Source organism: Octodon degus, unplaced genomic scaffold (genome assembly GCF_000260255.1).
Source record: "Octodon degus isolate 3935 unplaced genomic scaffold, OctDeg1.0 scaffold00005, whole genome shotgun sequence".
Classification (NCBI taxonomy): domain Eukaryota; kingdom Metazoa; phylum Chordata; class Mammalia; order Rodentia; family Octodontidae; genus Octodon; species Octodon degus.
The window spans coordinates 30,533,327-30,553,917 of NW_004524581.1; positions in this window are offsets into that span (position 1 = coordinate 30,533,327).

A 20,591-nucleotide genomic window follows, 5' to 3' on the forward strand; every position below is an offset into this window, starting at 1 on the left:
CCCGCCCTCCACTAACACAGCTGCACCCGCCCGCCCTCCACTAACACAGCTGCACCCACCTGCCCTCCACTAACACAACTGCACCCACCTGGCCGCCATAAACACAACTGCACCCACCTGCTTGCCACAAACACAACCGCACCCACCTGCTTGCCACAAACACAAATGTGGCCATGTGCTCCAAGATTGGAAAACAAATTAAGCTCATGAAGCAAGAGGCCACTGGGCCTGCCCTGAACTCATACCTGCTCACACACCTCTTCTCTTCTGCACAGAAGCAAGATGGGCTCCTGGAGGTAAATCGTGGACCAGAGCTTTGCATGTATGAGGCTGCTACAAAGATCTATTTTAATAAGACAGTCATCTGGTAACACAGTGTAGTGACACAGAATGGTCATAGACTTGTATGATAATTCAACCTCACAATCATCTCTATCACTTCAGGGAAGAATGATAGCTGTGTTCAAGTTGGCAGATAAAGTGGCTACATTCAAGGACTGGGATTTTGAGGGTGACAAATGACAAGGATTTTTGCTATGTTTCAAATATTAGCAGAAATTTGAAAGAGATTGAGCCAGGGCCTTCCTTTGTCCCTTCTTTCTCCTATCTGAGCTTTCCAAGAATTTGAGGATTATTTTCCAACCACAAAGACCCTAAAAAGGGTCTTTTAGGAAGGAATGGATCCGTGATCCATTTGTGAATAGGCCGGGTGAGTTGTTTTTGTGTCAGAAGAGGATCGGCTGCTTGTGATCACGAATGACGGTGACTTTAAAATTATGTTTGAGACAATGTCGGCTCCCTTTATGTTGTGCACTAAAGTCAAGGAAGAGTACCCCGAGATTGCCGCAAAGGCACTGAAAACCCTGCTTCCACTTCCAGCACCCAATACTGGGGAGCAGGGTTTTCTGCAGCGATCCCAGCCAGAAGGGGATTCTGGAGTAGACTGGACAGCAGCAGCACACTCCGGGCGTCTCTGCCCCCATCACCCCCAGGTAGGAGCATCTGTGTTGCAGGAAAGCTAGCTCAGGGCTCTCACAATTCTGCATTATAGCAAGCTGTGTAATTGCCTCATTATGTATCACTACCATGTAATAATGGGAATAAAGCGCACAGTAAGTGCGGTGTGCTCCAATCGTCCTCGAAGTGCCTCCCCGGGCCGCGGGAGGACTGCCTTCCTTGCAACCAGCGCCTGGTGCCGACAAAGGCCGAGGGCCGCAGCGTGGCCCAGGCATGCTGCGGCCGCGGGATTTCCGGTCTTCTTTCTCACTGTATTGTGAGCTCAGTGGGAGTGGAGACAGCCTGCTGTGCTCACAGTTCAGCGCCCAAGTGACTCTTCTTGGCACGCAGCAGTCACTAGGGACTTCGTGAGGAAAGGACTTGGACCTGTCCCGACGTCAGCGTGGCCCTTCCTCTCCAGCCTCAGTTTTCTTGTCCGTAAGACACAGGTAGCGGCGAGTCTTGTTCCAGGACAGCCAGATGGTGAGACGGAAATGGGCCTCTGCTGGTGCAGCAAAGTGGGGCGTGAGGAGGTGTCAGGTGGCTCTCAGAACCCCGGGGGCTGTTGGTTTGCTGAGCAGGAGCTAGAAACCTTTCAGAGATCCTCAGAGAGCCCAGCGGCTCCTCCCCGCCCCCCGCGCGGCCCCGCCACGCTGACAGTCTCTGCGGCTCCCCTCTGCTCAGGGAGGAGCACTGTCACTTCCGCCCATGCGTGCTGGGTCCTTCCGGCTCTTGTGTCCTGGGGGGCTCCCCTCTGAGATGGAGCTTACCATGGAGTCCCGGCCTTAGGGAGTGGCCTTAGAGTTGGACTCTGTGGAGGGGCAGGAGAGGACAGAAGGGAAGTTGCGAGGCTGAGGCAGGAGGAACATGACTTTGATGTCAACCTAGGCATCTTAGGTAGACCTTGTGTTAATTAAAAAAATTTTTTTAAATAGAAGCTACAGGGGCCAGCCAGATAGCTCAATGGTCTAAAGGGCCTGCTTTGGCAAGCTTAGGCAAAGCATAGGGACCACCGTTCAATCCCTGGCACCACATGCCGCACCAGCCCCGACCCCAGGGCTGGCTGAACCAGCCACAATAAATAAATAAATAAATAAATAAATAAGCTATATTTCTATTTACAAATTCAGAACTTTTAAAAATTCAGTGACGGGTAGGGCAGGATCATTAAGATCAGCATTCTGGAGGCAAGTGCTTGTGCTTGAATCTTATCAGCTCAGAACGCATTAGGCAGTGGGTAAAGTATCAGGAAGCAGGCAGAGGTTAACCACGGGAGGGGTCTATGTGGCTCATCCAATAAGAATCCAGGGAGGAGGAGGCCCTGCGCAGGTAGAGTAGCTCAAAAATGTCACTGGGGTCCTGTAACCTTCTTTCTGCTCTATCATATTTAATTTTTCTTTTTTGTATTTTATTTTTATTTTTGTATTTAGTGCAGGGTCTACAGGGTCTCACTACAGAGATCGGACTTGTAGTGATTCTCCTGTTGTCAGCTTCCCAAAAGCTGGGATAAGAGGTGCGTGCCACCATGCCCAGTCTCAAGTGCGCCCCACGGGCGGGCTGGCACAGCAGGCCGGGGATCGAACTACCGTATTTATTGTTAACCTCCTCATCACCACAAAGTAGCAGCTATGCCTCTAGTCATCACATCTGTATTCCTTTTATTTTATTTATTTCTGAATTTTGTTTTTATTTTATTCATGTATTCTATTTTAAAAAGGGAAAGGGAGAATGGGACCCAGAGGAGTGGGAAAGAGGGAGGGCAAAGGATTCTCCTCAAGCTGGTTTTGTCTTTTTATCCAGAAAGGAACCCCTGCTGCAAGGACCTTCACTTCTTACCTGCGGCTGAACTGCGCCCCAGGGCTATTCCTAGCAGCAAGGGAAGGTGGGATGAGAGTCTCCAGTTTCTAGCCCAGAGTAAAGCGGGAAAGGAAGGGGGCTAGATGATGGCTCTCAGGGAGTTGGCCCGTGTGTGCTGCTGGTACCTGCTAGCTGTGTCCCCCTGGCCAGTCACTGACCTCTGCAGTCCCAGTGTCTCCGTATAAGTGGATTCATACAGTGCCTGATACACAAGAAACTCCGGGCCAGCTTGCTCCTGCTGTGCTCACGGTGATAACCAACAATTCTGACAACGGCATCAGGTGTGGTGGCCGATGAGGGGCTGAGGCAACTGAGATCCCCTTCCCAGTGCTCAGCCTGGGCAGTGGGGCGGAGTTCAGAGAAGGGGCCCAGGGCCTGGGTGCAGCGGGGTGGGCGTGCTGCCATCTCGGCCCGGTCGTCGTAGCCTGGGTATGCTGCAGGTGCCAGGTGACCAGGCCCCTCTGCCTGGGGATGGCTCCTTCTGTGAGCAAACTCTGGCCTGGATGAGGCCTTGTTTCTGTCCTGTTGGGGAATCAGAACAAATCATGGCGAACAGCTTGAATAACCTGTTCCAACATGCCCACAAAGCAGGCGAAAAGGAGGGACGTCTGTATCGCTTCCCACCAGAGCCAGAGGTTCTGGTGCTTCCCAACCCCGTCCTGGTCCACTCCCCAGGCAGGGCTGTCCTTATGGATCACCTGGCCCCCACAGACTTGCTCTGGTCCCAGGTCCAGGGAAACGCTCAGTGGCTGGGGGTGGGCAGGGGCCAGGTGGCTCAGGGATGCATGCGCCCCACAGCTCCCAAGACACGACTCCTATGGCCTGTGAGCATCAGCCCTACCCAGGAGAGAGGCTGGGACCATAAAGCCAACCTGGCACACTACCCAGGCCTGGCCTCAGTTTCCTCAGGGGTGACACGGGTATGGGCAGGGCTCTGAGCTGTCCCGCCTGGCTCAGCTTGCCTGAGGGCTGCTTTGTCCCTCTGGCTTCTCCCTGTGATCTCCTGCTGCTTCTTGGTTTGGTCTTAGAAAAAGACCTGGCACCTAGTGGCCTGGTTTTGGGGCCTCGTGGTCCCTTCCTTAGCCCCACAGTTCCTTAGCCCCACTGTGAGTCATTGGCAATGTTCCCCACCCCAGGCTTCGTTTCCTTTTTTCTAAACCAGGCTGTTGATGGCCAGGCCAGGGCTTGTTGGGCTCCATCATAGAGGAATGGCACCTGTGCCTGGCACGAAGGAGGCTCGCTGTCATGGTGGATGCTGTGGGTGGCAGGAGTTGGGCCACCTGAGCTGGGGTCCCCGAGTGAGTGGTATATCGGGATCCCTGACCTGCAGCCTGCGTGGGAACTGGAGAGTCAGCATCACAGGGGCGACTAGATGTGGAGGCACAGCCTGGGGAGGAGCAGAGCAAGGAACCGCTTGGATAGGGGCAGTGCCGGAGGCTGGGCGGGCTCCACGCTGCCTTCGACCTTCCTGCCCAGATGTTGGTTCCTCCCAGCTGCCTCCTCCGCCCCCTGAGGCCCTGCTGCAGCTGGTACCACCTCGTTAATAAAGGCAGATTGTGCTGGCGTGCCCAGCACTCCTGCCGGGGCCATTAATATTCCAGGGAAGATTAACTCCTCTCCGCCCTGCCCCCACCCTGTAGCCGCCACCCCGCCTGCGAAGCTGACACCAACCTCAAGGAGCTGCAGCCTGGGCAAGGGCTGCAGGGCAGCGCGGACAGCGGCACCCTGTCTACCTGGTCCTCCTGCATACAGTGTGGAGGTCGCAGAGCTGCTGAAGGGGAGGAAGTACAAGGCTGCGGGGAGACACAGAGTCCCTGGACCCCCAGTCCTCTGCTACCCTCCCACTTCGTCCTGTGCACTTCACATACCACACAGAGCACACTGCGGCCCCTCCACCACCTGCACTCTTGCCGAGCTTGGAGACTCCAGAGATGACTGGAAGTGAGACCAGGCTGGCCTCTTCCTGGCTCCCAGCGCAGCCTGGGACCTCTGCAGCAGTAACTTCTCCTGTATGCTAGGGAGGGGTGACAGTGGCTGGGGCCGCAGGTGGCTTCAGGATGGGGACCAGGATGCCATCAGAGGGACTGGTGGGGCCAGCAGCCCCAGCTCCCTAGTTCCTGCGGTGGGACGGGCTGGAGGCTGAATCAGCCACACTGGTGGCTGGGAGCCTCTGCGGTGCCCATCACACCAGCCTCTAGCCTGGGCACGCCCTGGGCTCGGGCACGGTCTCTGGCAGGCCTGCCTGCACACTCAGGGAGAAGGACTGCCCTGAGTCAGCTCACCAGGCAGGCGACACACCTCACCTCTGCCAGGCCTGGGGCCTCCACTTACGCACTGGCTCCTTGTAACCCCCACTCCTCTGGCCAACTTAAACATCACTTCTGCCCTAGGCTGGAAGGTGGGGAGACTCCGAAATGTGTGGTTTGGTTTTAGTAAGTGAAACATGCCCAGCAGTTTCACTGAGAAGCTGAGGCAGGAGGATCGTTGTGAGTACAAGGCCAGCCTGGACTACATAGTGAGACCATGTCTTAAAGAAAGAAAGAAAGAAAGAAAGAAAGAAAGAAAGAAAGAAAGACAGAAAGACAGAAAGAAAGAAAAATAAATTGACCATATGACCTGGCGATTTTGCTCCTAGGAATTTTTCCAAGAGAAACAAAAACACATGCACACACATGACTTGTGTGTGAAGGTCCTGAGTGCGATTCCTGATGGGGGAGGGGAACCAGCAGTATACCGCGTCTCCCTCATCCCCTCCTCCGAGCCGCCCGCCTCCCTCTCCCGAGTTAGCGCCCGCGTTGCGGCGGATGCTCGCAGGCGCGGTCTCGCGAGCACGCGGGGCGACGGCTCAGGCAGGCGGTCACTTCCGTGCCGCGTCCCTGCGCGCCTGCCCGGCTGGGTTTGGTCGTTCTGCGGGTGCACCAGCGAGTGTGTGCAGCGGTTCCTGGTGGCTCTGATTTGTACCTCTCCGAGGACTGGTGGCGGTGAGCCCCTTCTCCTGTTCCTTCTGGCCACGTGTGTGTCTGCCTCTGGGGAAATGTCTACTCGGATCTTTTGTCTATTAACATTTTTAGCCTTTTTATTAGTGAGTTTTAAGAGTCCTTTATTCTCAATACAAGTCCTTCATCAGACGTGTAATTTACAAATAGTTTCATCTCTTCTCGGGTTGTCTTGTCTCTCTTGATAGTCTTTGAGGCACGTAAGCGTTTCCTTTTGCGCAGTTCAATTTGCTTTTCCTTTGTTGCTCATGTTCTGGTGTCGTAGCTAAGGCCCTTCGCCAAATCGGAGGCTGTGTTCGTCAACTGGCTGTCACTGGGTCGAGTTCCTGAGATAATCAACTTATAAAGAGAAAAGTTTTACTTCTGCTCAGCATTCTAGAGCTCCAGTCCTGATTCCCACACACATTGCTTGTAGGTTATGGGGGGAGGGCACAGCATCTTATGGTGGGGTCATGTGGGAAGCCAAAGAGCAAGAGCCCGGGCCCCAAGGTCCCCTGTGAGGGGACATGCTGCATAGCTAGACAGCTGCTCCTGCCACCTCTTTGACACCTGCCAAGAGCATCAGGCTGGGGCCAGGCCTTTAACACATGGGGCTTTGGGGACACTTACGATCCAATCTATAGCAGAGGCCAGAAGGGTTTTTCCCTATATTTTCTCCTAAGAGTTTCATAGCTTTAGCATTTACACCTTAGTCTTTGACCCATTTTTAGTTAAATTTGCGCATGGTGTGAGGTAGGGGTGACATCAAGTGGTGGAGCTGACAGGTTCCAGCCTCTCATGCATGGTGAGCAAAGAACTGCAAGCATACACCCCATGGTAAAAGAAAAAGCAGCTGCATTCATTGACGACGATGGAGAGCAGGTCGATGGGAGCAGAGTCAGAGATGCAGCAGGAAGGGGAAGGTGGTGTTGACAACAGGGAAATCAAAAGCACACAGATAAAACTAGGCATTTGGGCTTTAAAAGACGTGTACCCTCCTGCGTGCCTGCTGCTCGCCGGATCTGTGGATAAGATGGACGGGAATGGCTGACATGGTTCTGGGGTAGCTCAGGGGATTCCAACACATGTGCGGGCCCAGGATCCATTCTGATTCACTATAGGCATGTGATGCGGTCCACACCCGTGGGCCTTTGAGAGGGCTCCCTGGGGAAAGGTTCCAGGGGGTCAGACCTCCGGATCTAACAGGCAAGTGCTCTGGCCTAGAGTTTTATGGACTTCCTGGGCCTTTGTTGTTCTCACATCTGCTTCTCTTGGACCAATGGGATGACTGTTGCCTGGATGGCTCTAATGTGTAGGAAAGTGGTCTCCCAGTCCCAGTTGTGCTACTTTTTTTCCCCCCAGAAAGTAAGACTAGGTCTTATTTTTTGCTCCAAAAGAGGCAATGGAGTTTATTTTCAGGGAATGTCTTATTTTTTTCATATACAACAATGTACATGTATTTATTTATTTGATCATACAGAAGAATCTACATGTACTCAGATACAGTCATGTCATCTTCTTGGGGAGCATCCTCATCGTCACACCCACAGGAAAGGCTGAAGATCCTTCCAGAGGACTGTGTCCCAGCCCCAGGTCCCAGGAGGTCTGAGGACAGACACACGGCCCTCACTTCCAGCAACTCAAGTGTATCTGCGCCGCACCGAAAAAGCATCTTACCCCAGACTCCTTGAGGCAACACTTGCTCAGGCCAACACCTGGCAACTACCCCAGCACCTGGCAACCAGCTCCCCCTGCAAAACCTCTCTCGTCCCTAGCTCGCTGCTGATTTCTGTCTGGTCTCAGCCAGCTTGCACTGGAGTGAGAAATAGAAGAGCCTCGTAGCTTCACACAGCCTGCCCCCATGGTCTCCGCTCCTCCTCTCCCTGCCCTCAGTTCTTGCCTGGCCTCTCATGACTCCATCTCCTGCAGAACCTCCTGCCCGGTCGCTGGCATCCAGCCACAGAGCTGTCCCTCGAGGAGTGCTACTCGTCCATGGGCCCTGGTCACAGCACAGCCGCCAGGGATGTCATCCCATGAAGTCCTCATCCAAGCCACAACCTCTCGAGAGCCCAGCTTCTCAGGGCTGCCATGAAACCAGGGGCTCACTGAAGACTTCCAGGATAGATGCGACCACAGAAATGATGACAGCTAAGACTGATGGTTCACACGAACCAACGAAAATCTGCAGGCACCAAAATTCAAAATATATCTTTTTTTTTTTTGATGATTGCAACAAGTACGTCTGTTATGGCATGCAACATGTTGGATTATGAAGATTTGTGCTAGACACAGCCACATCCACTCGTTGTCAAGGGAGCCCATTGTCCCTGGGCTGTGTCCGTGCTCCAACCAGTCATTCCACAGGAAGGCTCACACTCATCTGTTTACGTAGCTCTTCACCTCTTCTCCAAAGGCATCCACTTGAGTGTTCACCAATACTTAAACTTGTATTATCGTTTATTTGGGGTAATGTCAATACTATTTATATTTAAATATATTAATATTGTTTTATAATTCAATACTTCTGTTGCAATGGATGTATTGAATGCATCTGTCTGATTGGTCATCTTTTTGTTTTTTTAAGATTTATTTATTTCTTTGGTACTGGATCCCACTATGCAGCTCGGACTCATAGTGATCCTCTTGTCTCAGCCTCCCCAGTGCTGGGATTACAGGTGTGCGTCACCACTCCCGGGTTCAGTGGCCGGAATGGCATGGGGCCAGCACTGCATGCAGTACGGGAGATTAAACCTGGGTCCTTGCACTTGCCAGGCAGGCACTTAGACCATCGACCTATCTCCCCGACCCCTGATTGATCATCTCAATGGGGTTATTTTTTGAGTACAGTTTATATTATGATCACCATGAAACATTAGCCCAGGACTTATTTTCTGGCTAGGTTTTCTTCTGGGGAGAGCAGTGGTACCTGAACTAGTCTCTGGCTTAGTGTATGGTTCTCCAGCTGCCCTAGTGCGGTCTGGCCAGGGCTACGTCTTGCTCACTGGGAAGTCTTGGCTTTTGTTAAAATCAGGCGACTGTGGGTACGCTGGTCTCTTCTGGTCTCTCAGCCCTGTTCCCTGGATCCATATATCTGCCTATTGTTCTCAAAGCCAGAATCCTACTGAAAATTTTTATCGCTGCTGTTTTCTTCATGACGCTGCATGGAAAACTGAGGTTGAAATATTCATCGACTTTTAGAAACCTGACAGCCTCAGACTCACCTGCAAGGTCTATTTAGCTGCTGCAGTGAGAGAAATTGAGGCCCCCGCACCTTGGTAGCCCAGGGAGGAGGGGCTGTGAGGGCCTCTCTGGGGGCTGGAGTTGGCACTGAGTGAACTGAAGGAGAGGGGTTGAGGCAGGGCGCATCGGCGTTGGATCCTCCTTCCAGAGGGGAGATGAGGTGGTCGGGTCTCAATGTTGGAGCGGGAGCATTAGCGAAGGGCCACACAGTTCCCGCTAGGGAGGCTCCAGGCGCATGTTGTTCTTCGGGGACTAGCTGGTAGTCAGCAGGCCTGCTTCCCGCTTTCTGAGAGTGCACCCTGCACTTTCACTGTGGCGAGACCACAGATCCCCAGGCCCTGGCAGCCCGCCCACCTAGATGCCAGTTGCCTCTTCCTAAGGGCCAGGGACTGGGGGGCACTTGGGGAGGTGAGGGCGGAGCTGGACCACTCTCACTGTGTGGCGTAGGATTGTCCTTTCCCTGCCAGGGCCTCAGTCTCCTCATCTGTAATGCCAGGGGATCAGGGCAGGGTACAGGCCTCCCTGCACATCTGAGTGCAGGATCTCATGTGCTATTTGAAGGATTTGTTTGCTTGTTTTTTGTTTTGGTGGCTCCGAATGTCTTCAGGGTTGGCTGGCTTGAGTTGTGGGGATGAACCACAGCAACCTGAGCCTGACTGCTTTGTTGAAGCAGCTACTTAAAGAACTGAGCTAAGGGGCAGGCCCCCACGTCTTGTGCTATTTGAGAGGGAACTGTCGCACAGTGAGTGTCCCTCGCAGCCTTGAGGCCCCTGCTCCATCAATTAGCTCAGCAGCTTGACATTTGGACTTCATACCCTGACACAATTGCCAAAAAATATTTCCATGACCAACATAGGGTTGCCAGTATCTTATTTTGTCAAGTAGGATATTAAAAATAGCAAGTATTACCCTCTGTAAAATGTACTAAATCATAAAAAAAGCTACCTAAGGACAATACTGTGTGTGTGTGTGTGTCTGGCAAAATATATTATTTTCTCTGCAGGTGTCCTGTGTCAGAACTGTGGGATCTGCTTCTCAGTGCTGGTGGCCGTGGTGCCTGCTCTGTCCTGCTCAGGTGCCTGCTCAGACCCACTGTGGTGATGTCACCGATCTGGGTGCCCCTGAGGCAGGATCAGGCACACAGACTCATTTCTGGGGGGCTTCTCAAAGTGAGGGTACTCGCAGGAGTGTGGAGACAGTCTGGATGGACAAGGGTCTGCTGCCTCTGCTCTTAGTCACCACAACAGACAGCACCGTCCCTGGATGGAGACGGCACTGGTGAAGGGGCATCTTTGGGTCTCTTAAAATCCAGGCCAAGTTCTTATACAGAAGCTTCTCCCTGCTGGCTCCTCCTGCTAGGACTCAGCTGTTTCAAAGGGTCTTTCTGTAGTGCAGGCTGGCTTTGAATTCACTGTGTAGACCAAGTTGGTCTTGACCTCCCAGCTGTCCTCCTGCCTCAGCCTTCCAGATGCTGCGATGGCATGTGATTGCCCTGCCTCCTTAGCGCTAATGATCATGCAAATATTATATTTGCAAAGGAGCAAAGGGCTCTTGGGTGTGTGTGATGGGCTAAGGGGTAGACAGGAAGTGCTCGGAGCTGGGCGCAAACACTTCTGGCGTCTTGAGCAATCCTGGAAAGGCCCAGCGCCTTCTTACTGGCTGCACCCCAGGGCTTCCCTCACTGTGAGGTTCAGCCATCAGCTGGGAGTGGGCAGTGGGGTCGCTGCCATCACACAAGGCTGCAGTAGACAGCTCCTCTCCAGCTGGAAGCTGAGCCCATGGCCTCCTCCTAGCTGCCCTCGACTTCCAGTCACCAGTGTCTATAGAGTGACTGCGAGAGAAGAGGGAGAGGGGGAGAAGGGGAGAGAGAGCAGCCGCTGACACCACGGGCATTGTGTGTGTACGTGTGGAAGGGAGTAAGTAGAGCATAAATTGTCCACCCCCAGAGCAGAGTGCCAGGTCTGTTTTTGAACTCTTTGAGGCCACAACACATGACACTGGTGGCTCACTGTCTGGGCCATAAAGACTTGTATTTAAAGACTTCCCCACACTTCAGCCTTCCCCATGTGGTCTAGTTCGCTTCGTGCTACTATTCCTTTAAAAAACCCCTCTTCTGGGCTACCAGGGAACCAATCAGTGGGCAGAGGGAGGAGCTGCTTGCTCACCTGACCACCAGTACTGCCAATAAAATGAGCCTGTAGAACCCTGGAAGAGTGACAGCCTCCTGCGGGAGGCTGGGCAACCCTGTTTAAAGGGACAGCGTTACAGATGGGCTGCTGAGGCTCAAGTATAGGTATGGAGTTTAGAGGCCCTGAAGTGACAGTCACACCCCAAAGTGGTTGCTGTCCTATGGGAAGATGATAATTTGCTGAGAAAGGTGAGTGATTTATCTGACTAATTGGGCTTTTATTTGCATTTTAAATCATGCTCTTTTGCTAAACTAATGGACCCCCTATTTATAGATGTCTCCAACACAAAGTGACTACTAATTACTACAATTAATATCACGTTAAGGGCTTGCCAGCCAACTTTACAGTGACTTGTATCGCCTACTCATTTTCAATTAAGGCGCACTGACAGGGAGAATACGTGGTTATTAGGAGGGGGCCCTGGGGTGTAATTACTGCTCACGAAGGTCATTAGGCTGCTCCCCTGCAGGGCTGGCACCTTGCGCCTGGGGACTGGGGCCCAGATCTATGTCCTGTCCAGGGGCCGTTAAGACCGCGTGCTCCAGGCTGCCGGGCAGGTGGCACAGCTGGCTCTGAGCTGCCTGGAGGTGGAGCTAGGATGCCAGGCGGAATCGGGCAGGAAGGCTGAGGGGGCTGGCCCTCCCTTTCTAGCTGACAGGAGAGCTGTAGCCACCCTTGGGCACATTGATGGGACAAGCAGGGGGTTGGCGGCAGGGACTGGGGAGGTGATCAGAATCCAGAGGCAGCTGGGAGAGCAGACCTGCCCTGGTGCATGAGAGAAAGCCGGGGAGGCTGCAGGGGGTGGGGGTCGGGTAGCTGCCAGGCTGGGAGGGAGCCGCCTCTCCTGGAGAAGCTGGTCCCTGGGGAATGGGGGAGGCTGGGAAGGTGGATGGAGGCAGGAAGTGGGGGAGGTGGCTGTCCCGTGGTCCTCTGATCCCTGGTGGCACAGCTTGCCTGTCATGGGCTGGGTTAGGGTTGGCAGTTTCAGGGCCCAAGCAGGGGCTGGCCAACAACCTGAGGGATACAGGCAGTCCAGAGCTTGGGGGCCTAGGGCAGAACCAGAGATGCCCCAGACAGTGGTGTGCACGAGCTGGCCTGGGAACAGCTCTGGGGGCTTCCTGAGCCTGTGGGAATGGCTGTGGTGTAGTTGTTCAACCATGTGGGTGACAGGTTAGCCGGGGCTCTCCTGGGGTGCTGACTGCATGTTCCCAGCACACCCTGCTCTGGAGCTCAGGGGGTGCTCACTGGGCTGGGCTCAGTGGGGGCTTGGGGAAGCCACCTGCTAAGAAGCAAGCCTTGTGGGTGGGGTGTGGGGACGGGGCGGTGGCGAGGGCGGGCTTCGGCACAGGTGGCAGTGGCGTTCACTTCCAGGCCTGCTCTCTATTTGGGGTGAACCTGCACATCTGGATGGGTTCTGTCCCTGGCCTCAGCCTGTAGAGTCACCCCCACCAACACACATAGCACCATCACCCCTCTCCAGCTGTCCTGAGTGGCAACTGGGGTGGGCCTGCTGGTTCTGATTTTGGGGTGCTGTGTTTTCTTCTAGAGGTGATTTCTAGGTTCTTCCTTTTCCAAATAACTAAATGAAATAAGCATAAATGATAGCAGAGTTTCACATTTATTGAAAGTAGGAGAAAAAAAAAACAAGGGTAGGAAAAAACTAGGCTCTGCAGAGCAAGCTGGGTCAAGTAAATGTAGAAAAAAGGGAAGAAAAATAGAAACACATCCTACAGCATAGAGTGGGCTGCCATGAAGAGCTAGAGCCAGCACTTAATGGCAAAGTATGATATTTTTATATTTTGTGTGTGGCAGTTAGGTCCAGGTCATACTATCAAAAACCTGCTTGAGTTCTTGCAAGAAATCCACATTCTGGGCCTGAGTATTGTTCTGTGCCAGAGTCCCGGGTTTTCCTCAGGTCTCCTTTGGCAGCCCCCGCAGGATGCATCCTCCCAGCCTCTGCCCTCACACCTGGCTCACTTGTTCCCTGGGATGCTTGTCCTTTCTGAGTTGTCCTTGGAGGATTCTGTAGGTCTCTGGTGTCTCCACTGCAAGGCGTTCGTCAGTGCTGAGTGAGAGGAAGAAGGAAGGAGGAAAGCGAAGTACACAGTGCTGTGTTGGGTCCGCCTGCACAACGAGACACGGTCACATCAGCCAGAAGTCTCACTCCCACTCTGTAGGAAATCTGGGACTTGTTCTTGGGGCACCATGGCTACCAGTTGCTTAGCTGGTGGTGTCCACTTTATGGTCCATGAGGGCAGCCTTCACTTCTGCCAGAAGGGCAGGGTAGGAGGAAAAGTAGGCTCATCTCTTCAAAGCAATTCCCATAACCCACTGGGGGCCATTGTGTTTGTGTGCAGTCACATGGCCACCCTTGGCCTGAATGGAGGACTGTGGAATTTCACAGCTGCTCGATTTTCCACTAAAAAGCAAGGTTCTATTGCTAAGAAAAGAAGGGTTGCAGAACAGGTAGCACAGCTGGGCCTCAGAGACCTCTCCCCTTTCATCCACTAGAATTTGGACAACTTCCCAGGACTAATCCTCCTTCCAGTCCTGAGAGAAGCACACACAAGAACAACACAGACCCAGGGAATCTCTAAAGCCCCCGGCCAGAGCACATGCCTGTTAGATCCCAGGCCTGACCTGCAGTAACTTTTCCTCCTTCCAACTTGCATAACGTTTCACACATGCATGCGACTGAACAGTGAATTCTGGAAGAGTCCTGAGCACTACGGTGGCCCTGAGGGACTTAGCACCCTGTCAGTCTTATCCAGAGCCCCACTGAGAGCCCCTGGGGCGCAGAGCACACCTCTGGAAATCCAAAGCCTGATTTAGGTTCTCCCTGCCACCCAGCACCACTTTTTTTCCTTGCCACCTTTTTATTTTTGCTGCCCTGAGAACACCTTCCAGTTAACATCAATAAATGTAGCTGCTTTTTCTTCTACCATTGGGTGTGCACTTGCAGCTCTTTGCTTGTTGTGCAAAAAGATCTGGACTTGTTTTTCAGACGCATCACACCAGTGGCCTTGGAGCGGCCAGAGCAGCACTGTGCCCTGGTGACCCTGGTCCTTCTGCAAGGGTGCTGGATGCTGTCAGCCACTCTGTCCACAGTCCCTGTGGCTCTGGGGCCTGGCAGCTGTGCTGGCTCTGTGTCCTTGGACCTGGGCGCTGGCCTGCCTGGGTTGCCTTTGCCTCTTGGCCTGGTGGTTGTCCCAAGAAGGGAATTGGGGGTTGCTGAGAAGAGGCCCAGATTCTAGGATGCTGGGGATGCCGGCAGACCATGAATTACACACCTAGCCACCGAGTGGGGCTGGCACTCTGCACTGTCACCTGCCCCTGCTGGGAGCTGGGGAACCTCTGCCAACAACACAAATGGGCCGGACTAAGAACACCAAGAGGGGTGGTGTCCTTGTCCCAGGTGCTTCTGTGGGTGGGTGGAGACAGGAAGGGGCAGGGGTGGGGTGATGTGATGGTGACGTGAAGGATCCAAGGGCAGGGTGGGAGGCTCTGAGGCCCTTCACGGGCAAGTCTTCTCCCTGCCTCCTGGATGGAGTCATTAGCTGCTTTAGAGCAGTGTGGCACACTTAGGGGCCACCGTGAGGGCTGTGACAGTGCTGGGACTGAAGGTTGAGATGCTGACATCAGCCTCTGGCCACCATAACTGGTACCCTCGGTGTGATGCCCTTCAGTGGTCACACTTCATGCGACCCTGATAAAACCACAAAGGCAGAATATTTACACAAAATGAGAAATCGTTATATAAAAAAAAAATCTAGGTGAGCTCAGTAGCCTCCCTCGCTGAACTTAAAAATCTCCAGTGCTGGAGGTTCCACAGGTGGGCAGTGTGTGCTGAGCCTCCCGCTGGCCTGCTGCGGGCAGCACCGTGCCAGGTGCCAGGCAGTGGCTCAGGCTACGTCCCAGGACCCGAGGCTGCTCTGGATGCGAACTGCTTCCTTGCTTGCACCTGAAGTGTCTGATGGGCAACCGCAGTGGGGCAGCGCCTTGGCCTCTGTCTGCACATGGTGGCGTTTGCTCCTTTGCCGCCTTCACTCTTGGGTCAGAGCCTACTCAGCTCTCTAGAGAGCATTAAGTAGGGCTCACCTGGCTTTTGCTCCTTGGGGCTGATGGGTGCTTTCTTTTCCTCTCCCATTTTCTGCCTCCAGCCTTGGGCAGGGAAGCCCAAGCACTTGACATCCTTTAGCCCCAGCATAGGGCCTGGACCCTCAGGGTCAGGATGCTGGGCCCCAACAGGTGGACCCAATTATACAAAAATCCACAGCTTCTGGATGACTTGACTGTGACCACCAGGGTCACAGTCCCATAGCACCATGAAGGACCCAGCTTTTGGAGCTGAGCCCCCGGTGGGCCGAACCTCAGCCCGTCCCAGCACACCACCCAGGCTTGCCGCTCTTTTCCTCTGGGCAAGCAGCTCGTCCACCCCTCGGAACCCCTCTCCCATGAAGCTTTGCCTGTGCAGGACAGCGCATGCCAGCAATAGCTGACCCGGTCTTGTTTCTATTGCCTCTGTGTTATCTGGTATTGGACAAGGCCACCTCCCCTTGGACTTGAACCACCAGGTAGTGAGCCAAAAGAAACCTTCTGAGTTGATGAGTAGCTTACCTCCGATGTCTCATTACAGTGACCCAAATCACACTGATACACAATCTGCCCCCATTAGATGGGAGGGGACAGAGCTAGAGGGGTTAGAGGTGGGCTAGCTGTGAGATAACCCTGGCCCTCAGCCGTCAGCAGCAAGGCTGCTGTTCTGCCGCCTGTCACCTGCTGATGTGCCCCATCCAGAGGCCAAGAAACCTGTTCAGAAAGCCCTTGTGGGAAAAAAAAATAAAGAAAGCCCATGTGGGGAGCACCTTGGAGGCCAACATCAGGGACCCCAGAAGTTAGGGGGCTTCCCATGGCTCCATCCTGGCCGCCGCCTTGTCTGTCCTCTTAGTCCCTGCCTGGCCTCCGAGGCAAAGAACATCTTCAGTTCTGTCCCCAAGAGCCACCTGTGTCCTTTGTCACTCTACCCAAGGGCTAGAAGTGGTGGGAGGAAAGAGGCTGCCGCCACCCACTACGCTACATGAATTGGTTGTTCGTCTTTCTCTTCCCCAGCCTAACACAGAGCACCCTGTGAAAATTTCATTTATTCTTTAAAATCTTAAGTGACTATCTCAGTCAATAATAGAAACAAATTTAAAAATGTAACCGCCCCCACTTTCTTTACAGTATCAGTGGGGACCATGTTTACAGTGTAAATGTGACAAGACGGAGGCTCTTGGTGCTGCGACCGGACCCTGCATAGCTCCAGAGGGAGTGCTGTCTTGTGGTCCCCCTTTTGCTGTGACCACACCAGTGCCCAGCCCCAGCTCACTGATTCTGCTGCACCAAAGTAGCCCGTACGCCAGGGTGCCCTATCTTTCCTGGGATCAGGGCTCCCCTGACGTCACACTGGGCCCCCGTGCCTCAAGTTGCTGCCTTCAGCCCGCTGCCTGCCTGGCCCTGTCCTCGCATTCGTCCTACCCCTGGCCTGGTGCTGACCCTGCCCACTCCCCAAGCTGCTGGGCTCAGCTGTAACTTCACATTGTAGCCACTGCCGGCCTCAGGTTCCCGGCCTCGGGCTCCCGCCCTCGGGCTCCCCGTCCTTTGCGCTCTGGGCAGCAGACCTCTTCTGTGCCAGAGAAGAGCAAATACCAGAGAAGAGCCTCGGGCGCCTCTCCTTATTTTGCATTTGGGTGTCAGGGCTGTCTGGGTCCAGTCCAGCGCCCTCCCGCCCTTGGTGCTCCTCTCCGTGGCTCACTTGGTCCTCAGCGGGAGTAGCCTCTGCCACCCATTAGCTCTGCTCTACCTCAGTTGTCCTTTGGTTTGGTTTTGCTGGCTGTGCCCACAGCTGTCACCTGTTGTACCTTTGCTTTGTCTCTTGCCCTCCCTGTGGGACTTCAGGTAGAAGACAGAGTCCGTGTGATAGGGTTGTGTGCTTGGGGCCAGAGCTGCACACTCAGCGGCTTGCTCACTGGGCCGGGATTGGGCCGCAGCCCCTGCAGCTCCACAGGGTCCCTCCTGGTCATTGGCATTTCATCTCCTGTTCGCCTGGGTCGGTGGAGGGCAGCCCTTGCCCGCGCACACTGAGGCCGGGCTGCTGCCCTCCTCCAGCTGCCTGGCCTGAGCCCAGCCCCACTGCCTGGCTGCACACAGCAGTAAACATGGCCACTAGTCCCCCACTTTCCTGGCTGCTCCCCAGTGTGGACCTGCAGCCTCCTCTGCCTCCCTCCCCCTCTAGCACCTCGAGGCCTGTGTCCATCTCCTGTCACGGGGCCAGAGGCTGGGTCAGCCCGTGTCCAGTGGATGAGGAGAGGCAGGATGCTGCTTGCTGCGCCTGCTTTCTTTTTTATTACCTTAAAACTCAGAGTCAGATTCTGGATTAGAGTGCACCAAGACTGTTAATCACTCGGGGCAGCTGCCTACGCCCAGAAATGCCATTTGTTGCCCCTAAACTGACCCAGCCTGTCTTGTCCTCTCCTGGACTGAGGACGCCAAGGCAAGGTAACCAAGCATTACGAGACATGCTGGGATATTCATTTGCCAGTTTTTACGACTGTCTGCTTCCAGACCCCTTGCAGCGACACCTAGAGCTCTCTAGTCATTGTCCTAAACTTGCAGTCACCTCAGATCCCAAAAGCGGAGCCCTGCAGGGCACCCTGGGACAAGATCACCACACTACCAAGCAGGAGCACTCATGTCCCGGGAACCACACTGACCCCTCAAGTCACAGGACTTCTGTGAAGCTGCCACATGGAGCCAGTCCTGAGATAAGGATGATCCACGCCTGAGACTTGGCCGGGGTGACCTTTCTGTCCAGCTGTCAGCAGCTTGCAGCCTGCAGGTCCCCACTCCGGAGTTTTTGGCAGCCCCTCCCGACAGACCTTGAACCCATTCATGGAGGCCCATGGAGCCAGAACTCTCACCTTAAAACCCCAGTACTGGAGCCCACTCTCCAGCACACTCCTAGGCCAAGAGCCCCAGCAGGACCCCCAGCACCTCCCCTCTGTTCTGGTTGGGATTCCTCATACTTCCTCTTCCCTGCAGGAAGGTTACCACACTGTCCGGCCTCTGAGCCCTGCGTAGCTGCCATGGAGACCGTGAGGTTAGGCAAGCAGCTGCCCCTTTGACTCAACAACCAGATCTTCTGGACCGTGGGGCTGAGCCCAGCTGAGTCTGTCTGGCTGATCCAGCGGCATCCTGCAGGACAGAACTTCCAGCCTGGCTAGTGCGTGGCCACGTGGGTGAGATAGGTTGGCACTGCCACTGTCTGCTTCTCAGCTTACGTGGTTCAGGTAAGTGAGCACTTTTCAAAAGAACACAGGGTGCTGCAGCAGGGGCCGTGACGGCACTGCGGCCCAGGCCCCGAACGTTAACCCGTGGGACTGGGAAGAAGGAATGACGTTGGCTGTTTGGTTTGTAGCTTAGGACATGTGCTCGTGTATCCACTGCCCACGCTGGGCTGAGGAACTTCAGGCCCCTCAGAGTGGAGAGTCTTCTAGGACTGCGGCCTCCTGGGCGTAGGGTGTCCTGCTGCGCGTTACTCTTCTTGTCTTCAGCATTATTCCAGCTGGCACCCGGAGCCAGCTGTGCCCACCGGCTCCTGCGTGTGGTCCAGCCTTGCATCGCAGTGCTGTGACACTCCATGCCAGCCACCTCTGTGGCCAGACTGCTGACCTCTTTTGGGTCCTATCTGGGGCACATGAGCAGCTGAGGATGCAGCTGTGTTCTTCCTTCCAAACCCAAGTCAGGGCGACTCCTGGAACTCTGCGCTTTACTGGTCTCTCGCTCCCAGACAGCTTTGTGTCGTGGAAACCGGCTGGCTGGTCTGCCACCCGGAAGCCAGCCCCTCTTTGCGGCGGAGCATACGCTTCTCAAACCCCAAACCTTCCACCGAGGTCAAGGAGTCTGGCCTCCAGGCGGAGTGCAAGGAGAGGCCGTGACCCGCGGGGCTTGGGCCTGTGCACGGCCTCGATGCCAACCTCACCAGCAGCTCCCCGAGGCTCTCGGCTCACCCATCCTGACTCAGCCTCCCAGGAGGCACTTCCAGGCCACTCTGCCTGCAGGGCCCCCGTTCCCACAGTCGCTCCTCTGTCTTCTGCACGAGGAAGGTCACAGGTTGTGGGAACAGACAGCACTTTTATGGCTTGTTCCCAGTTCATCCCTAACCCGTCCACACACACACACACATCCTATTCACAGCTGGATCTTTCTAGGTCTTTGTGCCCAGAAACCAAATGAGCAAAGCTCTCACACCTCAACAAACCTAATTCCTGGTGCTTACAAAAGGGACATTGCTGAACATGTTTGCAGCCTGAATTCCACGGCTCTCACCCAGTAACACCTGTGACCCAGGCCACTAGATGTGATGTTCCTGCGGCTCCATCCTCAGGATGGCCTTTAGTGGGGGCACTCTAGCTTTGAGAGCCCTCTCCCGTCCTGGCTGTGTGCCGGGTGACCCTCATGAGGTCTTCAGCCTGGGGGCCTGGGGCTGCTCAGCAGTGGGGACGAAGATCCCAGCATTGCCTCTATCAGCTCCCAGCTCTCTGCCCGGTTCCCATCCCCCAGATGGTCAGCTTCCTTTCTGCAGGGTGCCCTGTGCTGCTCAATTTTGGCATGTGGGTGCCCCCCAGCCATGCTTATTGCCGGTAGCTGGCGGGCCATATGCAACATCCAGGACAAATTAGATCTCGGCGGACCTCCTGGAAACTCAGGAAAATCCAACAAGGCAGCCTGAGACTCCACAGAGAACTCAGCTCCGGGCCTCTTGGATGGGTCGTTGAGGTGAGAACTTGGGACACTTTGTGAGATTTCTTGAGCCTCTTCTATAACCTATTATCACCTCTTCTTTGTCCTCAGTGTTTAAAATGGCTGGGAACCTCAGGCTGGCCTGGGAGTGATGGCCTCTCCATACTGCTGTAGAGGGCAGGGAGAGCAGGCTGGCAGGAGGGCGGGGGGTTGCCGCTGTGAGGGGGGAGGGAGTGTGGTGGTGGCCCCCAACGGCCACACATGAGAGAGCGGACAGGAATGGACGCAAGGCAGGAAACAGGATGAGGCCTGGCGGGCAAGGGACTGGCTACAGACGCCGGAGCACAGGGGCCCAGAGTTTGAAGGAAGCTCATAAAAATTGGCAGGCATCACCCACTTATCCTGTAGGTTCTCTGCTGAGCGTCCCTGCTGTGTACTGGCTGCCACTGTTCCTACAGGCCCTGAACTAGGAGGTGGGGGAGTATGTGGACACCCCTGTGTCACGCTGGCTGCATGGGTGGCGGCAGCAGCGACAGCACGCTTAGCTAGGGAG